Genomic DNA, 12338 nt, shown 5'->3' with positions numbered 1-12338 from the left:
TGGTGCTCTCCCCTACCCTGGGGGTCTTCAAGAGGAGGTTAGATAGGCATCTAGCTGGGGTCATCTAAACCCAGCACTCTTTCTTGCCTATGAAGGGGGTCGGACTCGATGATCTATTGAGGTCCCTTCCGACCCTAACATCTATGAATCTATGAATCAACACCTAGGATCTGAGGTGTCCCTGGGTACCCTTCTCAATGGCCTCCTCTACCCCTTGAAAAAAGAGTTTGCTTGTTCAATGAAGGTTCAAGCGCCTTCATTGAACACCTTCAAGATGAAACTGGATGCTTATCTTGCTGGGATCCTATGACCCCAGCTGACTTCCTGCCCTTTGGGCGGGGGGCTGGACTCGATGATCTTCCGAGGTCCCTTCCAGCCCTGATGTCTATGAAATCTATGAAATCTATGAACCCCTACAGCCACATCCTGGTTCTCCACTATAAATGGAACCCAAAAACATGAGTATCTGCTTCAAACCCAAAAGTTCCCCTCCTGGGGTTTATCTTGCCCTGTGGAATCTCTTGCCCACAGGCTCCAAGGTACTTATCTGCTCCCAGTTCAGGATGCAGAGTTTCCTCCACCTCCACTGTGGCTCAGAGTCCTTCCTCTTCAGCCCAGAGTCCCCAGACTGGCTCCTGCCTGTAGCTCTTCTTCCTATATCTCCTAAAGTCAGACTGTCTGTTCAGTTTGTGGCTTGTGCTTGTAAGTCCCTTCCTGGATCACTTAATCCTCCACTCCCCCTGAAGCCTGTCAGTCATAACTTTGCACCTGGGTTGAGCTGCCACTTTGTTTCAGGGTACCCTACCTGTTTTAGCTTGTCTCAGGGGTTATGGAGGGCCAGTCACTACCTGGGCTCCCTCCCTCTTATAGTAACGGGGTAGGAGTCCCATTACAGGCACAACAAATGGTATAGATGTCTGTTTGCTTTCCCTTTGTGCTGCCATAAAAAGTGCTGTGGCAGCACAAAGGCAAGTTCTTTTTATACTCTGAGAAAGGAGTCCCAACGTTCTGGCCTCTGGTTAAAAATGATTAATTTTAGCCAGTGAATACTGAATGCTGGATGCAGTGAGTTTGCTTGAAGAGGATGGCTAGAGAATAACCTGAATGAAGCCTAGCCCATGGCCTATTAAATCAATTTAAGTGGGACACTAGACCCCAGACATGTACTTTCTTAGACTGGATTCTGCAAACTAGCCCACTTCCAGTTTTGACTATAATTAAGGCCCCCAAACAAAATTTGACAGGGTAAAAATAAACACCCCTGAATTTGATTTAATAAACACATATCCTCATTTCCACTTTCCTACATCAGCTATCTGAGGGGTAGGATAGAGTTAGACTGTTCTTGGTGACAGAAAACAGAACAAGGAGTAAAGGTCTCAAGTTGCAGCTAGGGAAGTTTAGGTTAGATATTAGGAAATACTTTTTCCCTAGGAAGGTAGTGAAGCACTGGAACAGGCTATCTAGAGAGGTTGTGGAATCCCAGTCCTTAGAAGTTGTTAAGACCTGGGTAGACAGCTTGGCTGGGATGATCTAGTTGGGGGTGGTCCTGCACTGAGCAGGGGGTTGGACTAGAATGATGACCTTCTGAGGTCCCTTCCAACCCTAATTTTATATGATGCTATGGTACTTCCTTTTCTGGGTATCAATGCTGAGTTGAAGTGTATGACTACTAAATTGTTAACAAAATGCTTGTCTAACACATGCTCTAATAGTTTGAGTAGGGGTCCTAATGTCAATCACATAATAATATTCAACTAACCACATGCCAATGTTGCCAGTAAACCATTAGCTACATTACAGTCTGTCACCCCCTTCCAAAAAACTGTGAATGTTTCATTAGTGAAAGGTGTTGGAATAATGACTGGTTTTATTTCCTTTTATATAGGCTATCATGGCCAGGGACAAGTTGTTCCCTAATATTCAGCTAATGACCATTTGCTAGTTTTATAGCCCCCTAATCTGATTTCTAAATCCCTCTCTTCTCAGTGAAGACATGCTTCCAGAAGGTTACAAACCTAGGAGAAACCTGCACTCCACAATTCATAACCAATTTGCAAGCATTACTGGAAATGTTACAGGCCAATTAAATTGGTAACCTTAGCAGCATAACAACCTGGGCATCCTCTGTACTGATTTATTCTTTCTGTTAGCTATCGATGGCTTCAAGCAGGCTCCTTTAGCCCCTGGTGAATCGCAGGATAGCTGTGATTGTTTTACATTCATGCTTTGCCACCTCAAAAAATCCTTTCCAATGGGAAGGAATTAAGTCTTCATTTTCTATCCATTATCCAGGAAGAATCCTGGTTGGAGAGAGTAAAACATCTCTTTTTTCTCTTATTAAACAGTGGGAGCATAACATGGAATTTGGAAGTAATGGTTGCTGAGCCAATAACTGCCCTCTGTGCCTTGGATAATCTCTCCCTATTGTTTAGCAGAGCATATCAAAGGAAATGGGACATTTTTCCAAGGAACTGAATTTTAAAAAATGCATAGGAGTCTCTCAACTAAGATCTTTTCTTTGGAAGGAAACTTGATGATCCTTTTTTTTGGCCAAGAATGTCATTACTGCATCCCACCTTCCTTTTCTTCGATGACATTCAGATGCTATTTAATCAGTCAACAAGAAAGAATGAGCATATCTAGAGAGAATGAAAGTAGCAGAAGCGGAAATGAGAGATCAAATTCTCCAGTTCTTTTCATGCCTTACTCCAAAAATCATCAGTGAGAGATTATCCGATTGGTTCCAATCTCTTTTAAGAGCCAACTAAAGAAATTCCTTGAAGAAGCCAGAATCGTTCACTGACTCCAGGCACAAAAGAGTATTCAGGGATTTTGTTTCTCACTCCAAAGAAAGTGTTCAAAATCTCCCCGATAAGATCGTTCTTTAGCTTTAATTTCTCATTAGAGAGGTTTTCAATAAGTAGAAAGTCAGTTTTCCATTCAATGGCATCTTGTGAATACAAGTTATTGTGCTGTTAAAGTGTCTGTTAATTTAAGAGAACATGAGGTATGGATGTGTGTGTCCTGTTGATCTACTTTAGATAAGTATGCATTCTCTCTTAGGGGCCTTTATGGGAAGTGCCTTGCCTTGCTGGTTCTCAGATATGTCTGCTAATAGCTTCTCTGGCCTTCAGATGGACAAGTGCCAAATGGGTCTGTAGCAATGTAGGTAGCAAGGTCCTAATGTATTAATTACCTGTGGCAAATTCACACCCTTTTTTTCAATTAGAGTAACAGGGTCCTCATTAACAACTTCACTCTGAGTTATCCTATGTGTCAAGAGTGGAGGTGAAAAAAAACCCCACTGTTAAGTACCGCTTTATTTCCATACACAACAAACTGGCTACACTAAAGTAAATGGGGAAGGATGAGGAAAAGGAATGGATGGAGTCTTGACCTCCCCACTGCTCTCTAGGGCATGCTGGCTAGCATAACTGAGCCCAGGCAGAGGCAGAAAGAAATACACAAGATATGCACAGCTGACACCACCCCTGCTCGAGTCAGGGACTAAATTGTGTCTCTATGGTCTTTAATCTAATTCTGGAACTCAACTACATACACGTCCAACCTCCCACTCTGTTCAGAGCTCACAGCGATTCAATGGCCATGCCTCGTGAAAAAAGCAGCTGAATCACAAACAATTATTTAAACATGCTCAGGGCCTGCTTGTGCTCTTAGATGCAGGCTGGCAATTCCACTGGCACTCTACTCAAATGTACTGGAGGAAAGACTTGTCCTCATAGCTCTTGTTTTGCAGCTGTAGTGAGCCAATGCCAATGCCTCTCAAAATTGTATGTAACTATGAAGCTCCATCTTCACTCCCAGCCTCTATGTAGCCATTAGCCATGCAATAAGGCATAGGACTGAAAAAACAGCAGGGCCCCACGCTATACACTTGACTTCTTTGTTTGTGTTTATAGGGGGAAATGCTTAATCGTTATTAGAATGGAAAGTCATGCCAACATCGTGTTCAACACAAAGCACATGCCTTGAAGTGTGTATAGCTTCTGTTTTAAACCTAGATTATTTGGAGTTAATAGTGGGCTAATAATAGATAGATAGTGGTGCATCTATTATCACTTATTACTCCCCTAAAGTCTTATGGTACATTTTCAAACCCGATCCTCTAATGTAAAGCTCTTAACTTTATACTGAATTGGCAAAATAAAAGTGGCTGAGCCCCCAGAAATCCCACTAAAATTGATGACAGCTGCATTTTTGTAGCTTCTCTGCAAATGAGGCCATTTGTCTGGATGCCTCAGTAGAGATTTAAAAACCTAGTGTTAGCCATCCAGGTTGGAAAGTTTTAAGCACATTTCATGTACCTAGCATCTGATGTTGTACACAAGCCTATTTCTCCAGAAGCAGATGCCCACCCCCGCATTTGGAGTGCACAGGCAGCCATTTGTACACAAAAGGCAGGAAGCTGCTAGCTAGCTGGTATGTGTTCATTTTCACTCATGTGCACATGACTGTTCTGGCAGATATGGGCAAAGCCATGATCACTCAGCCTGAAGATTTAGCTCTGTCTGCCTAAGGAGATACCTACCCCCTGCTGTAAAAGACAGCATCCAAAGTTAAGGTTGCTGCCCAGGGCTCAGTCCTATCAAGTATTACATTAAATTCCATTAGGAATGAATGGAATAGAGCAGGCAAAAGTCTTTGGGAGTTCAAGATTTTCATGTCTCAGAAAGTAGGTAGTGCCTAGCCAATTTGCTTTGTCATTGTGATACTGGTGGCATCTTAACTCTAGAAAGATTATCTTTAAACAGGACCAGGTTCTACCCCTTGTGTGTTGGCTATTTCTGGTAAAGTCCCCCTTTGTTTCCAATCCCATATGTTCGTATTTCATTGTTTCAGGGCACTAAGGTGTGCCCACTCCTTTAAGAGCAGAAGCTGCCTAGAAAGAGGGCAGGAGGAGGCAGGCAGTACCCCCACAGGTGCAAGTTGCCATGGCAGCTGGCTAATGAGGGAATTAACTAGCACTTGCAGCCAGTCAGCTGACCGGAAGAAGGCAAGGCCCTAGGCACATATACGCCGGGGGGTGGGGCTGAGACTGGAGGTAGTTTGTGCTCTGGCAGCAACCAGGGGGAAGGAGCTCTTGCAGGAGCCCTGTTCAGAGATGCTTGTTTGCCATTCTTGTTACCAAATTTGCCCATTACTTTGGGGTGTGCTCATTTATTAGGGATAGTTTCTAGGGTCTTGGTGATTCTGTCAATGTGCTGCTTGTGTTACTATACGGAGCTGTATTTCTCCCTTCTGCAAGCCCTCACCCCCAGTGGAGCTATCTTGCAGGACTCAGTCTCAGTGGGACTGGGTTCCTCCAGTCACCAAATCAGTCATACACACAAACACACACAAATTAACGTGACACGCCTGACCTGGCCGGGCTGATCAGCATGGACAGGCTGACACCCTCATATGCCAAGAATCAGTTCATAAGAGCAACAATAAAATGCAGTCAGACACAAGCACACAGGTAAACAGAATTCCTCTGAATCCAGCTGGGTGTCCAGCTGACTCCCTCATGGGCCAGCATTCAGTTCATAAGGGCACGTCTGAGTCAAACTGGGTCAATCAGCCTGTACAAGCTGATCCCCTTATGTGTTTCAAACTCAGCACGTCCCAATCTTTGGCCTCTTGATGAGCAGACCCCACAATAATTTGGGCTTCACAGGGATCTTTAGCATAGGTAAAAGAAGCGTTGCTGCAGAGCACGGGAGGAAAGAGAAGCAGAGAAGGAAAAATATACCCAATTACTACCAGTTTGACTATAAAAGTTATTTATTGCTAAGCATATGAAATATATAATAGTACTAGTAGTAATAGACATGCAAAAGAAAAACAAACACCAACAATGACAATACTACCCTGGTTTCACTAAGTATTTGGGGAAACTTAGCTCAAGCTTAACTGATACAGTTCAGGTTCAGAAGTTTATGCCTAGAAAGAAGACAGAGAACGCTGGGATCTCACCTAGTCCACGGTACTCAGGCTGCAAAGCTGACAGGCACAGTCTGTAGCACAGTCCTTGAAGGGAGAGATGATCTGTTCTTCCAGCGTCCCAAGAACGACAGGGGATGGTGTCAGCACAGGGGTTTTCTTCTTCTCCTTCTTTCCTCCTGCTTCTTCTTCTTCTCTTTTCTTCTTGCAGCACACACACTTACAGATTTTTATACCCTCAGTTTAGCTGCTTCGAAGCACCCTCAGTAGTGTAAATCATTGTCTTTTCTATTGACAAGGGGTTATCTGGTTTGGACCATCTCAGGAAACTGATTGATAATCAGGAAACACTTAAGATTAGGGAGTAACCCAAATACTTGGGAGCCAGCTTGAGATTCCTATGGGTGGCAGATATACTGATGGGATATCTCATGGTTTCTTCAGGAACAATAGATAGCTTGCAGCATCAGGATTTTGGATTTTTACTTGTTGTGCACAAGCCTCAGCTTAGCATGACTTTTCCAGATCTTACTATAGTCTTTTAACAGACTTAAAGCAATTATTGGGGTGCTCATAACCTTTTGTGGAGAGGACTCCCACCAGTCGTCTCGGGAAAGATATGACAACACCTGGGATTAGGGCTCCAGCAGGCTGGATGCTGTGATGAACCCTTAACCATTGTTCAAATGTTGCCCATACCCCCTCTGACTCGGTCTCTTGCCTCAGCATTCCCTAACCCGGCAACCGAGTTTTAGTCAATCAAGTTTAAATAGGCCTCCCATAGTGGGACCGGGGAATGTACGGCCCGAGATGCCTATTAAACTTAGAGCTGTGTGTGTGTGTCTGGGGGGGGAAAAGTCCTTAGCAAATCCAGATTAGAACTGGTCTGATAAATGCTGAGCTGGGTGTGTGTGAACATGGGTTGATTAACATTGGAAGCACAGATTCCCCATCATGCAGCGCTCTCCTGCTTCTCTGGTCCCAGAATTCACTGCAGCCTCTGCTTCAGGCTTTCTGTTTTCCATCTCTCATGTAAATGAGACCTAGGGCAGTTGATTCACTCGTCACCCTTATCTGGTGAGGGTCTTAGGTGCGTCTCTCACTGCATCTTAATCAGTTTCATTTAGGTAGAGGAGGGGAGGGGGGGGGTGAGTCCTTTGTGAGTCAGACAGACTGCATCCTGTACCAGGGTTCCCCAAGAATACAGAGCTGAGATGTAACATTCTGCTGCTAGTAAGACCCAGGCAAGGGGCTCTAGGAGCTCCTAAAGTATCTGGGGCTAGGGGACACACATTGTTAAGGGAGAAGCTTGCCTCCTTAAAGGGGCAGAGTGTTATTGTAGTTATGTTACAGCCCAGAGACTTGTATTTATGTTGTTAGTTGTTTAAACTGGTGGACTGGGTTGAGGCTATTGGGGAGGAGGAGGCCTCGGGGAACACTACAGTGTGGAGACTCCAGCACCAGAGGGCACAGCAACAGGGGCTGTGGAGCGACAAGGGCCCAGGGCCTAGTGATGACAGGAGGCCAAGCTAGATGGAGGCCTCATAAAAAGGGATAATGTTTAATTACTACCTGAGGCATGGGGCGTGGTAAAGGGACGGTTTTGGAGCCACTCGTATAGCCCATAAGGCTTGGGGTGTCCCACAAGGCACTTACTTAGAGCAGAACCCAGCAAGGGGTCTAAGAGCCCGTACGGTTTAGTGGGGTCCACCAGGACTGTGACTACCTAGCAACTTGAGGGTAGGCTCCCTATCTACTATCTATTATCTTAGCCATCAAGACATGGCAGGAAGGACTAAAATGCACCCACAGGGCAAAGCTGGAATGGTCACAGGGCCCTAGAAGCATCATGGCCGTCTCTAGGGACCCCATCCCGTGACAAGTGGTACATTGGCCAGGAAACTCAGCTATGTGAGGGGAAGAAACCTATGTCCCAGTGAAGGAAAATGAACCTTAGGGCCAGAATATAGACTAGAGAGGTTTATCGTAAGGCAGCGGCACCACAGCTGTGGAGGAAGAGCTGAGGGGGAAATTACTATTGCCAGAGACTGTACAGGAGGAAGCCTGTAGACCCTGGCCAGAAAAGAAGGAAGGCCAGGAGTTAGTTATGGCTGAGGCAGAGACCATGGAAGGACTGAAACAGGAGAACTTCACCTGGCTATTGTGGGTGGATGAGGTAGAGGAAAAAGCAGCCAGATTAGAGTGGGAGTTAGAAGTGGTCAAGTCCCAGAAGGAAGCTGAGACAAAGGTGGCTGCTTTAGAGCTGCGGGTACAATCCAGCAAGAAAGAGGGAGGATCCAAGGAAATGAGGCACTTGATAGCTGTGCAGGCTGAGAAGACTTGATCACTTGAACAGCTCATCGCAAATGAAGCTGAGAAGAGCAAAAAGCAAGAAGAAAAGCTGCAGAAAATGCAGAAGGAGATGACAGCATTGACAACAGGGTCTCCTGAAGCCTGCGCAGCCCAGACAGAGGAACAGAAGGATTCATAGATTCACAGATGCTAGGGTGAGAAGGGACCTCAACAAATCATCGACTCCAACCACCTGCCTAGGCAGGGAAGAATGCTGGGGTCAGATGACCCCAGCCAGATCCCTATCCAGCCTTCTCCTAAAGACCCCCAAGGTAGGGGAGAGCACCACCTCCCTTGGAAGCCCATTCCAGATTTGGGACACCCTTACCATGAAGAAATTTTTCCTGACATCTAACCTAAATCTGCTCTCTGTCAGTTTGTGACCATTGTTCCTTGCTACCCCAAGAGGCACCCTGGTAAACAGAGCATCTCCGATCCCTTGCTGCGTCCCCCTAATGAATTTGTAGGCAGTCACAAAATCACCTCTCAGCCTTCTCTTGCAGAGGCTCAATAGGTCCAGGTCCCTCAGTCTCTCCTCATAGTGCTTGTCCTGTAAGTCCTGAACCATACGAATGGACCTCCTATGGACCTTGTCGAGTCTATCAACATCCTTCTTGAAGTATGGTGCCCAACACTGGGCACAGTACTCCAACTGCTGCCTGACCAATGCCGCATAGAGGGGAAGTATCACCTCCTTGGTTCTATTCGTCATGCATCTGCTGATGCATGATAAAGTGCGGTTAGCTTTACTGATGACTTCATCACACTGACAACTCATGTTCATCTTGTAGTCCACTATGACTCTGAGATCCCTTTCTGCTTCTGTGCTGCTGAGAGGGTCACTTCCAAGCCAGTAGGTGTGCTGTATATTTTTGTGCCCTAGGTGCAGCACTCTGCATTTGTCCTTGTTGTACTACATCCTATTGTGTACTGCCCACTTTTCTAACCTGTCCAGGTCCACCGGCAATCATTTCCTACCCTCCAGAGTGTGCACTTCACGCAACAATTTAGTATTGTCCTCAGACTTGGACAGAGTACACTTCACACCCACATCCAAGTCACTAATGAAGAAACTGAAGAGTACAGGTCCAAGGACCGAACCCTGTGGGACCCACATTACCCACATCTTTCCAGGGCAATACCAACCCATCTACTACCACTCTCTGGGTGCAACCGATAAGCTAATTTGCCACCCACGGGACTGTGTAAACATCTATGTCACAGCCTCTTAATTTATTTATGAGAATAGGACAACATACCGTATTGAAGGCCATGCTAAAGTCCAAGAAAATGACATCCACCAGTACTCCTGCGTCTGTGCATTTTGTGACCCTGTCATAAAATGAAACCAAATTGGTCAGGCATGACCTACCTGCTACAAATCCATGCTGGTTTCCCTGCTGCATTATTTTTTCCACTGGACTCCCACAAATATGATCCTTCATAATCTTTTCAAAGACCTTTCCAAGGATGGAGGTGAGAGTGACTGGCCTATAATTACTCAGATTCTCCTTCCTCCCCTTTTTGAAAATAGAGACCACATTGTCCCTTTTCCAGTCCTCTGGGACCTGACCCGAGCACCACGAGTGCTCAAACGGCCGTGCCAGTGGTTCTATGACACCGGCCAATTCCTTCAGTACTCTCGGATGCAGCTCATCTGGGCGTGCTGACTTGAACGTATCCACTCCATCCAAGTGACTCTGCACCAAGTCAGCATCAACAGTTCGTGTGTGATACCCATCTAAGAACCCATTAGGAAACTTATCTTGAGCCCTGTTCAGGAACACTGAGGCAAAAAACTCATTGAATAGCTCAGCCTTGTTCCCACTGTCTGTCACTAATTGCTCCTTCTTGTTCAGTAGGGGTCCTATGCTGCTCTGCAGCTTCCTTTTACTCCCTACATACCTAAAAAAATACTTTTTGTTGTCTTTACTTTGTGTTCCCAGCCTCAGCTCTGCAGTTGCTTTGGCTTTCCTAACTGCCTCCCTGCAAGTGCGGGCCAAATAGGTATACTCCTTGGTAGCTTCCCCCTGCTACCACTGCCTATATGCCTTCTTTTTTGCTCTTAGGCTCCCCTGAATTTCTGTTTAGCCAAGGAAGTTTTTTGGCTCCTTTCCCCCTCATACTGGGATAGTCTCCCTCTGTGCCCGAAGGATCGCTTCCTTTAGAAATGACCTTCCTTCCTGCAGTCCCATCTTGCCAATACTCTTATCCTGCAGTGTGTCATTGACTAGACTCCTAAGCACCCTGAAGTTAGCCTTCCTAAAATCAAGCACTTCCACCCTACTAATTATCTTACTCACCTTACGCCATATGGTGAATTTGATCGATTAGTGGTCATTGTCCTCAAGGTGACCACAAATCTGCAGATCCCCTACCAGGTCCTCCCCCATAACCAACACCAAGTCCAGTAAGGCATTCTCCCTAGTGGGACCATATATCTCCTGCATTAGGTGAAGTTTGTGCACGCAGGTTAAGAACCTACATGAACAGCTGGATTTGGCTGACTGCTCCTCCTAGCAGATGTTAGGGTCATTTAGGTCCCCCATGATAACCACGTTCCTAGACCGTGCGGCCTCTGAGAGCTGCCTCAAGAATTCCAAGTCTAGCTTTTCCTTTTGGTGTGGTGGTCTGTAGCAGACCCCCACCACCAAGTCCCTTTCCCCTTGACCTCCATGTATCCTAATCCACAATGCCTCAACTTTCTCCTCCTCTGATCCTATTTTAATTAGGGTAGATGTATAATGCTCCTATACATAGAGAGCAACTCTGCCCCCTTTCCTCCCTACTCTGTCCCTTCTGTACAACCTGTAGCCCTCATTGTGTACCGCCCAGTCATAGGTAGGGTTGCACTAGGTTTCCATTAGCCCCACTAAATAAAAATTATTATCTACAAGCAGAAGCGCGAGTTCTTCCTGCTTGCTCCCCATGCTCCTAGCATTAGTATAGAAGCACTTGAGCCCTCCAAATGGTGCCTTTGGTGCCCCCCTGTTCTGATGCCCAAAGGGCCCCTTGGTACATACCTGGGGTGTACTGCTGCATGTCTCGCAGTTTGTAGGATCTAGACTCTCTCCATCTCCTGCCTCCCCATCCCACATTGTACTTAGTTTAAAGCCCGACGTAGGAGGTCAGTCATCCGGTAAGAAAAGAGACTCTTATCTTTTGCAGAGAGATGAAGCCCATCATGAAAAGGATGTTGTACGGTGGCTGGAAGTGTCAAAGGGCCTTATAGGAGTTCTCCAAAAAGAACTGCACAGCCAAGAGGACCAGATAGAAGAGTTACATGAGGAGTTGGAGAGTTGGCAATTGTGAGCCATTCAAGCAGAACACCTTGTGCAAGAGCTGTGAGACAAGCTGATTGAAAGCAATATCTAGTCAGAGGAGGCAGAAAAGGTGATTTCAAAGGAAATGGAGAAAGTGAAAGGGTATATGGTAAATTATGAAGCATTGCAGGACCAGAAGCAGTCCCTTGAAAATGAGGTAGAGGTAAAAGCCAGAACTGAGGAGTGTGATGGGTTGCAAACCCAGTTGCAAAGAGTGGAGGCAGAAAAGGGACAACTTGGGGAACACATACAATCCCTGAAAACTCTTAGAAGCCAACATAGTTAAAGAAGCAGCTATGAGAGCAGAGAGAGAGCAGTTACAGTCTGTGGTGCAAGCTGAAAGACAACAAGTCCAGTCACTAGAACAAGAGAATGAACTACTACAAGAGACAGTGGACCAGACCATTATAAAAGCCAAGGATGCCCATGAGACTGGGGTGCCAGATGCTGCATCTATTGCAACACTCGCTGAAGCAAAAAGGAAGCCACAAATGCTAAAGGCTATGAACACACTTGGAGAGCGGATGTCTGCACTGGGAGCACAGTTGGCAGAACACATAGCTGCGGCTAAAGCTGAATGCCAAGAGCACTTCCAAGAGCTTGAGGTGTGGAAAGAGTCCTTAATAGAGACTGGGAAACAGCTAAAGGCCATGAGGTTAAGGATCCAGAAGCCTCAGGAACATGTGGGGCTACCCAGATACGCGAGCCTGGAGAGTC

Source organism: Alligator sinensis, unplaced genomic scaffold (genome assembly GCF_000455745.1).
Source record: "Alligator sinensis unplaced genomic scaffold, ASM45574v1 scaffold602_1, whole genome shotgun sequence".
In the NCBI taxonomy this organism is placed as follows: domain Eukaryota; kingdom Metazoa; phylum Chordata; order Crocodylia; family Alligatoridae; genus Alligator; species Alligator sinensis.
This window is presented reverse-complemented; position numbering follows the sequence as displayed.